At 38.0% G+C, this 8,949-nt stretch overlaps 1 pseudogene; it reads right to left on the bottom strand.

Moving 5' to 3' along the window:
* Nucleotides 1-6,071: 6,071 nt before the first annotated feature.
* On the bottom strand, nt 6,072-6,254 carry LOC114693796 (annotated as a pseudogene).
* Between the last annotated feature and the right edge of the window lie 2,695 nt (nt 6,255-8,949).

Here is an 8,949-nt window from a genome sequence, read left to right as displayed (position 1 = left end):
GGAGCAGGAAGTCTCTTACATCTTAGAGAAATTGTCACATTACTGCTCAAATAAAATAATGCTTTCCTTTTGATTCTTCTGAAAAACTGAGCTGAAATGTCAAATGAGGATTTCTTTATTTCTATTATTCATAACTTATATGATCCAAGAATCCCCAATATAAAATATTTCATATTTTCATGATAGTAAAGATTGATAATTAAGTGTCTCTCTCTGCCTCCTTCAGTGGCTTTTGCTTAGAATTTATGTACTGACATACAGCAGAATTTTCTGGATAGTATGCTTTACAAAGGAGAGAAGAAGCTGCAGTTGTGTACAGAGGCATTGGTACTCACATCCCCCCACTCTCCATTAAGGACACCATGAAGCCATGAGCCCAGGTATCTGAGTCAATGCACACCAAGCATGACTGTAGGATTACAGCAGCCAGTAGAATTCTAGAATGAGCTCATGGACTCAGGTAACAGCTGGAATCTAAGGAAAAAGACCACTTGGCTTATTTTCCTGTTTTCTACACCATAAATCCTTCAGAGAAGTAAAGAAAGCACCACATAGGAAATGCTGTCAGAATCATTTTGCAGTTTGTCAGGATGGTAACTTGTATCCCTAATCCTTTTAGCATAATGGAACTGGATTTATCTGTTCAAATGAATGCTTAGTAATTACTGCATTCTATTAGTGGTGAATTTCATATATAAAATGTGAGTCATATAGCATAATGGTAGAAGATTTAGACTAGACAGAAAATTTGGAACACAATCCCGGATATGCTGTTTATCAGCCATGTGACTTTGGAAGAATTACAGCAGCTCAATTGTCTCAAGTTTTCTTACTGTGAAAGAATGGGACCTGTAACAGTGGGAGCAGGGCCTGTCCCTGACTCTTTTGTCTGCTTTTGAGACTCTTTTTCCTCCTATTGGGTTGCCTTGTTTAGCCTTAATACAAGGAGAGGTGCCTAGTCTTATTGCAACTTGATATGCCATGTTTGGTTGATATCCCTGGGAGGCCTGCCCTTTTCTAAAGGGAAAGGAGCAGGAGTAGATAGGGGAGGGGAACTAGGAGAGGAGAAGGAGGGGGAAACTGCTAGCAGGATTTAATATGTGAGAGAAGAATAAATAAATGAATTCACAAATACACACACACACACACACACACACACACACACACACACACACACACACAGAGAAATAACCTGAACACCTTCCACATGGGAATGCTGTGATGATTCATGGAATAGTCCCTATAATAAGACACTTTAAAAAGTGCTTGGTACCTAGATTCCTTAATGCATCTTAGCTACTTATTATTCTAGCTTGTGAACTTCTTGAGGATAGAAACCATGGATTCATTCATTCAACAAGAAATTTTCATCCACATGTACTGTACCTGTAAATGGAGTTACAGAGATAGTTAATGTTCCAGTGACTGGGAAAAAAAAGGCTTTTATAGACAGACAGGTACATTTCTACTTATACTGAGATGAGGACTGTATGAAGTATATTGAAGATAGGGAGGCCTGAGTTATCATGACTAATTCTACCCAAGAGTCATATGCCAAAATGATAAGGCCAAGATAACGTTTAAGGGGAAGTTCATATATTCTCTATGCTAAACACATATATTGAATAACATGCATACTCACATAATACTCATATACATGGAAAATATTTATGTACAAACATGAATTAAACATTATATATATATATTGTTAAAATGCTTTTGGAAGAAAAGATTTTAAGGCTCCCATTATGATTGCAGAACTGTTGTCAGCCTTATTTGACTTATGTCTTACATGCTGTTTCATCCATTGAGTTTCAGTCTTGGAACTATTTTTTTGTTGGTTTTTTTTTAAAAAATGAATCCATTGTGATAATCTCTAGTTTCAACAAATAAATTTAATTCCTTTAATTTCTAATTTTTGGATATATTCTACTATTTTATTTTGTAGCATTTATTTTGTAGCATTTTTCTCCTTGCCAATAAATAACATTTGATATTTTTAAAGCAAGTATCCAAAAGTAACAACTGCTCTAATTATTTTGTGAGTCTTTGACTATATTTATATGTGGTGATATATTGTGTACCCTAATAAAACTTGCCTGAAGATCAGAGGACAGAGTCAGCCACTAGATTAGACATAGAGGCCAGAGAATAGTGGCACATACCCTTAATCCTATCACTCAGGAAGCAGAGATCCTTCTAGATCTCTATGAGTTCAAGGTCACACTGGAAACAGAGCCAGGCAGTGATGGCACACAACTTTAATCTCAGTACTGGGAAGCACACATGCCTTTCATCCCAGAAAGTGACAGCAGGGCAGAGAAAGGTATATAAGGCATGAGGAAACAGGAACTTAGGCAGTTCAGCTGAGACCCTTTCTGGTGAGGACTCAGAGGCGTTCAGTCTGAGGATTCATGGAAACAGGATTGAATTAGAGTTGGAGAGGTGAGGCTGGCTGTGGCTTGCTCTGCTTCTCTGATGATTCAACTTTTACCCCAATATCTGGCTCCGGGTTTTTTATTATAAGACCATCTAAGATTCGTGTTACATATATACCTGTATATACATATACATATACATATACATATATACACACACACACACACACACACATATATATATATATATATATATATATATATATATATATATATATATATATCTTACTCTTTGTTATGGGCTGAACTGTGGCTCTCAGTTCCCAAATTCATATGCTGAAACCATAACCTTCATTATGTGACTAACTTTAGAGATAGGACCTTTAAAAGTATAATTAAGTTAAAATGAGACCATTAGAATGACTCCTAGCCCAATTTGAGTATGTTCTTATGAAAAGATGAAATTGGAGTACTCAAACACACACCTGGAAATGTGTGCACCAGGGAAACACAATGTGAGGACACGAAGAGACGACAGTGATCATAGATGTAAAAGGGAGACCAGGTGACTACTCATTTGATTGTGTATTCAAAGCCACCTTGAACTTAGACTTGCAGTTTTCAGACTGAGGAATTGTCTTCTGGGTACTTGAGTCAGCTGGTGTCTATGTGTGGTTATGACAATCCTAACAAGTGAGTACATTCTTAAATGTCAACACTAGATGCGTTCATCTTTAGTCAAAGCTTTTCCATTTTAGCATTTGGGAAGTTGCTGCTGGTCTTTTGGTAAAGATGACTGTTCTTAAGTTACCTGCTATTAGCCTCAGTGTTGTTCTATGGTAGGTTATCTGTCCCTTTTTTCTAGAAGGTCTGATGATATATATTTTTTCTTACTGATGTGCAATGCTGTTTTTGTCATTTGGCCTTCTGACACCAATCTATTGTCTTTAGCATTGAAACATCTCAAGCATAATGTTTAGAAATATTGATCTTCTCCCCTTCTTTAGAAATGAGCCATTAAAGCCGGGCGTTGGTGGCGCACGCCTTTAATCCCAGCACTCGGGAGGCAGAGCCAGGCGGATCTCTGTGAGTTCGAGGCCAGCCTGGGCTACCAAGTGAGCTCCAGGAAAGGCGCAAAGCTACACAGAGAAACCCTGTCTCGAAAAACCAAAAAAAAAAAAAAGAAATGAGCCATTAAGCAGATAGTTTGGCTGGAGTCCTGATAGTCCAGATAGTTTGTGCAGCCGTTCCTCCTTCTTGAGCTTTTTAGAAACCACAATCTTAGGCAACAGATGGTAGGACGTCAAGCTTCCATTGGTGGATAGGAGAGTTCTACCCCAGACTGTCAGTTCCAACACATGAGAGTCAAGCCTATCCCCTACTACGTTTGGCTCTCAATTGCCCATCTGTAAGCTGCCTAGGTGAGTCTGGTAGGCCATACCTTTAGCCCCTTATTATTGCCGTGTGTTATGTTATATTTCTGGATTATAGAAATGGTTATCTTTCTTTTGTAAACCTTTTTTTAGAACTTTTGAATTAATTTTGCACTTATGTAAGAGTTTCAGAGATAGTTCAAAATGTTCCATAATTTTTATCCAACTTTCTCTAATGTTTCCATCTTATATAACACAAACATATTTGTATTTATTTTTCTTTTGTAGTTCATGTTTTACCACTATGTGCTTGGCACCAAAGTGTAGTGGGAGTATAAACTTATCAAGCCATCTTCTATCCCAGAATTTTTCCATTGGCCAACCACTTAATTATCCATCCACTCATGCAATATTTACTAAGTCCTTATTATTTTCTAAACATTCTTCTAGGTCCAACAGATGTAGCAGTGGTTAAAATAGTCAAAGTTATCTGCCCTTGAGTTGCTAAAATGTTAGTTCCAGGGCTGGAAAGATGGTTCAATAGTTAAGAGCACTTGATGCTCTTTAAGAGGAGCCTAGTTTGGTTCACAACATCTACATGACAGCTAACAATTGTCTGTAACTCCAGTTCCAGGAGAATCCTTGTCCTCATGTATGCAGGTAAAACACCAATAGACATAAAATTAAAAAAAATAAATCTTTAAACATATATGTTAGGTTCAGAGACAAAGTTGAGAATAGAAAAATAGTAATCTATACATTGTTATATATAGTAACAGTGCTAGGTAGGAAATATAAAAGGAGGAGAAGTATTTGGGCCTCTGAAAAAAATGTCAGCATTAAGTATGGTAGCTAGGATGACTTTATTGGGAACAACTGAGTGAAAGCACAAAACGTTGTGATCTTCAGTCATACTCAGGGGAATCACTGTCGTCAAAAATAACCTCGAGAATTGAGTATCAGAACCATGAACCACTAAGGTTCAGAAGCACAAAGTAACTTGTTCTGCACATAGCCAGTAAATGGAAAAACTGTGATTTGGACCTAGGTCTTTTTGACCTCAGAGCTTGTGTTTTTATCTGTGTGATTAAGTACAGATCTACAAAGAGATGCACACAACAATTTCAAGGGATGCATTCTGGCCCTTTTGTTCATATAACTTCATGATTAGCCATGGTGTTCTCATAAACCTTTCAAGAAAACCCTAGAAATCTATTTCCAGAGGACTGGAGGTCTTTCAGCAAGATGTTTTCACTGAACTAGCCGAGTTTCATAAACTATGACTTTGACCCTGCTAACCAGTGGTGCAGGAACTTGAGAGGTCATAGCCAACCTTGGAGGTGGCCAGAGCCTCTGTGTACCTGTCAGGTCCCACATAGAGAAGCTAAGACTTCTTTGTAAGTGTGTTTGTTCTTATTTTGCTACCCTGAAATACTGATAGCATCTGTTCTCACCAAAATATATCAAAGAAAAAGATCCTTTATAAGTCAATCCTTCTCATACTTAGGGACAGACAACCAGTTTATATTATAGAAAGCTTGGATTACAAGAGAATCTTAAAGGACAGCAGGCATAATTTGCTCTTGGAAAGGAATGCAGCCATAAGAGCTCATGCCAAGAAGAGGTTTCATAGCGTCATTTTAGTGTTTGATTCTTTTGAAGAGTTTAAACATAAATCTTGAACCTGGCCTTTGGTACTTGGAGTTAAATCTTGAACAAAAGAGGCAAATGCAGAGTGGACACTTATCCTGGGCCATTTCCCTCTCCCTGACAAATTCCAAGCTACCCTTACAAATGTTTATTAAGTTTTTGTTGTCACTGTTGCTCTTGCTCTTTGCTCTTTACTCTTCCCTCTCATCGCTCATGCACTGTTCTGAACATTGTACATAAGATCTTATTTCCATGGAATCTTCCACCAAGATGGTTTTAATATGGTGAGTCTGTTGTCTAACAAGCATCTTTCACTCATCTTTGCATTTCAAGATGAGATGTTCTTGTTGAAGACTCTGTTCATGGGCTCTCCCCTGTGTAAATTTTCCTGAAATTTTTAGTTAATACTAATTCTTTATGTTTCAGTGTTTCCATAAGGAAGAGAATAAGAAAGAAGAAGAAAAGATGAGGAGAAATAAGGAGGAGGAGAAGAAAGAGGAAGAGGAGGACAAGGAGGAAGTAAAGAAAGGAAAATGGCGCTAATGCAAAGATTAAGTGTTGCTTACCATTGCTTTCCCACAATAAGCCCAAATGGGTGACTTTTTTTTTTTTTTTAAATCTCTCAGGCTAAGCAGTGAGGAGTTTTTGTTTGTTTGTTTGTTTGTTTTTTATGGGAAGGATCTTAAACACAACCCCCCTCCCACACACACACACCCCACTGCCACAGATTCTGCAGCCAATTTTCCACATTTGGGGAAAGCCCAGGGGTCAGCACATCCAGAGTGTGATGGATGAGCCTTGCCTTTGGAAAACCACCTTTGTGAGCATGGTATCTCCCCTGCAAGGTAAATTCAGTAGGGAGTTTTGCACATGGAGATTTTCAGCAATTCCTTGTTTAATAAAGGTAACAGATAAGTATTATTAGCAATGGGCACATGATGGTTAGTATGAAGTAAGTAAATCCTAAAAGCATGGTCTTCTGATGAAATGGTCCTTTGAACAATTGTCTGGAACTGCCTCTCCAGATGTTTTTTCGTTTCCAAACATTAATCCTTAAGGTACAGATCAGATTTAGTTGAATTTTTTAGAAGTCATTTGAAATGGGCTCTTCACTCTTTAGACGGTGTTTCCTCAGTGGTAGAGCAATAGGCATAAACTCTGGCATCAATCCTTTCAGCCACTGCCAACACTGGAAGTCTGTTTTAGAAAGTGAGTTATGTTTTCCTCAATACATTTTAAAATGCAGACAAAACCTCCCTCATAAGATTTTATGAGAATTTAAAGAGATAATATATGTGGGACATCAGCACAAATATTAACACAGAATAAGTGCAAAATAAAAGATGTAATTACAATGGCTAATGACGTTTGCCTCTCTGTATAGACAGTGTCAGAGTTGAACTATTCTCAGTGGTCCTTTCATAGTCTCTGGGTCTAAATCATGTTTGCTGTTCAGGCTTCTTGTTCCTCTTATGGTATATGACCTCTGATGACCTTCATCAATATAATAATACATTATTATTATATGGTTCCTTCCCTTTCCAATCACGTGAGGGCACCCAGGTTTTAATGATGGCCCTTAATGGCTTCTGAAGAAAATGTCTTCTAGAATAATAAACCTAAGTGTTGGTCCTTAAAGAAAGCACAACAATGCCACTTGTGTATTAATGATTTAATTATAAAAATGATCATGTATTTACAAAAAATTTTAACAGCTAACAAATAATGCTTGTGTCTATCATTGTACTTTTCTATCACTGTGATAAGATACCATGACCAAGGCAACTTATAGAAGAGTTTATTAGGGTCTTATGGTTTCAGAGGTTTAGAATCCATGATCATCATAGTGAGGAGCATGACAGCAGGCTGGCATGATACTGGAGCAGCAGCTGAGAGTTCACACCTAGATCCACTCCAAGTAGAGAGTACCTGGAAATGGGATGAGTCATTTAAAATCTTTTTGAAATTTTAAAGCCAATTCTCAGTAACATACCTCCCCCGAAAAGGCCACACCTCCTAATTCTTTCCAAACAGTTTCACCAATTGGGGACCAAATATTCAAAGCAATATATTATGCTTTCTGGCTCCCATAGGCTTATGGCCATATCATAATGCAAAATGTATTTAGCCCAACTTCTAAAGTCCACATATTCTTTGAGTCTCAACACTTGTTTCAAAGTTCAAAGTCTTGTGAGACCCAAAGGAATCTCTTAATTGAAAACACCTGTAAAGCCAAAACACAAATTACATATTTCCAATATACAATGTCAAAGAATATACATTACCATTCCAAAAAGGAGGAATTGGGGCATAGTGAGGAAATACTACATCAAAACAAGAATGAAACCCAGCAAGGCAAACTCTAAATCCTGTGACTCCCTATCTGATGTTGCAGGGTTTAGATGGCTCTGCACTTTTGGCTTCAGTGACTACAACATAATTTTTTCTCTTGGACTGGTCCCACTTGTAAAGCTATTTCATGGCTCTGGCATATCCAACATCCCATTGCCTTCAATGCAATCCAGGCTTCACTTTCACAGCTTCATACAGTGACCTTTCAGGACTTCCTACCCTCTCAGAATCATCATGCAGACTTGTCCTGCCACACATTAATTGTGCTTTAAATCTAGAACCACATGGATGATGTCGCTGAGTTTGGCTGCCCACTTGGAATAGAGTCTGGCCCCTTCAAATCACATTTATAGCCTGCCAGTAGTAACACACCTCCACCAACAAGGCTATATCTCCCAATTCTTCCTAAACATTCCCACCAACTGGGAACCAAGTATTCAAACATATGAGCCTATGAGAGCCATTCTTATTCAAACTAATCTCTTGAACATGTTTTTCCTGCTCCAGCATCACAGGTTGCATTTAATGGTCGTGTATTCTTCACTTCTTTTGATGTGGAGCACCTTCCACATCATCTTTTTTACTTTATGTTTGACTTAAGACCTTAATACTTTTTAGGAAAACTGGCCAAATACTCTGTAGTACATTCATCAATTAGTTTGACTTTCCTCATATCTTCCTGGTTGTTCATTTTTTGCAGGCCATGCCACAAGAAGGGTGCTGGGTACTTTCCAGTTCACTGCATCAAGAGGCACTGAAACCCACTTCTCCCATTACTGGAGATGTTACTTCTGATTCCTTCTAGTCTTTGGCATAACTTAATACTTCCACTACTCCGTGGCTAATGCTATCCTAGACTTGGCCCCTGGAACCCTTTCAAGCTAACTCCTGAATCTTTAAAGAATATCTTTACATCATTTGCTTATGTTTTATTCTGAATGTTGTTATAAAGCAAGAAAATACATCCCCTCCAACCTATCATAGCAGCTCTGTTGATGATCTTACTGCCCTCACAATGGCTGTGGCTTAGCTGTGCTTGTATGTAGGTGTTTTTCAGATGATGTTTGCATGTGCATTTGACTTCTCAATGACTGCTTTATTATCTGCCATTGCTGGCTCTCCATCGGTGGCTTCTTTGAAATACTTTGTAAGGACCCAACAGAACAATTCATTATGGCCACTTGAGTTCTAAAACA

The sequence above is a fragment of the Peromyscus leucopus genome, chromosome 2 (assembly GCF_004664715.2).
Source record: "Peromyscus leucopus breed LL Stock chromosome 2, UCI_PerLeu_2.1, whole genome shotgun sequence".
Lineage (NCBI taxonomy): Eukaryota > Metazoa > Chordata > Mammalia > Rodentia > Cricetidae > Peromyscus > Peromyscus leucopus.
Note: the sequence above shows the minus strand (reverse complement) of the source record. Positions and strands in the feature narration are given on the sequence as shown.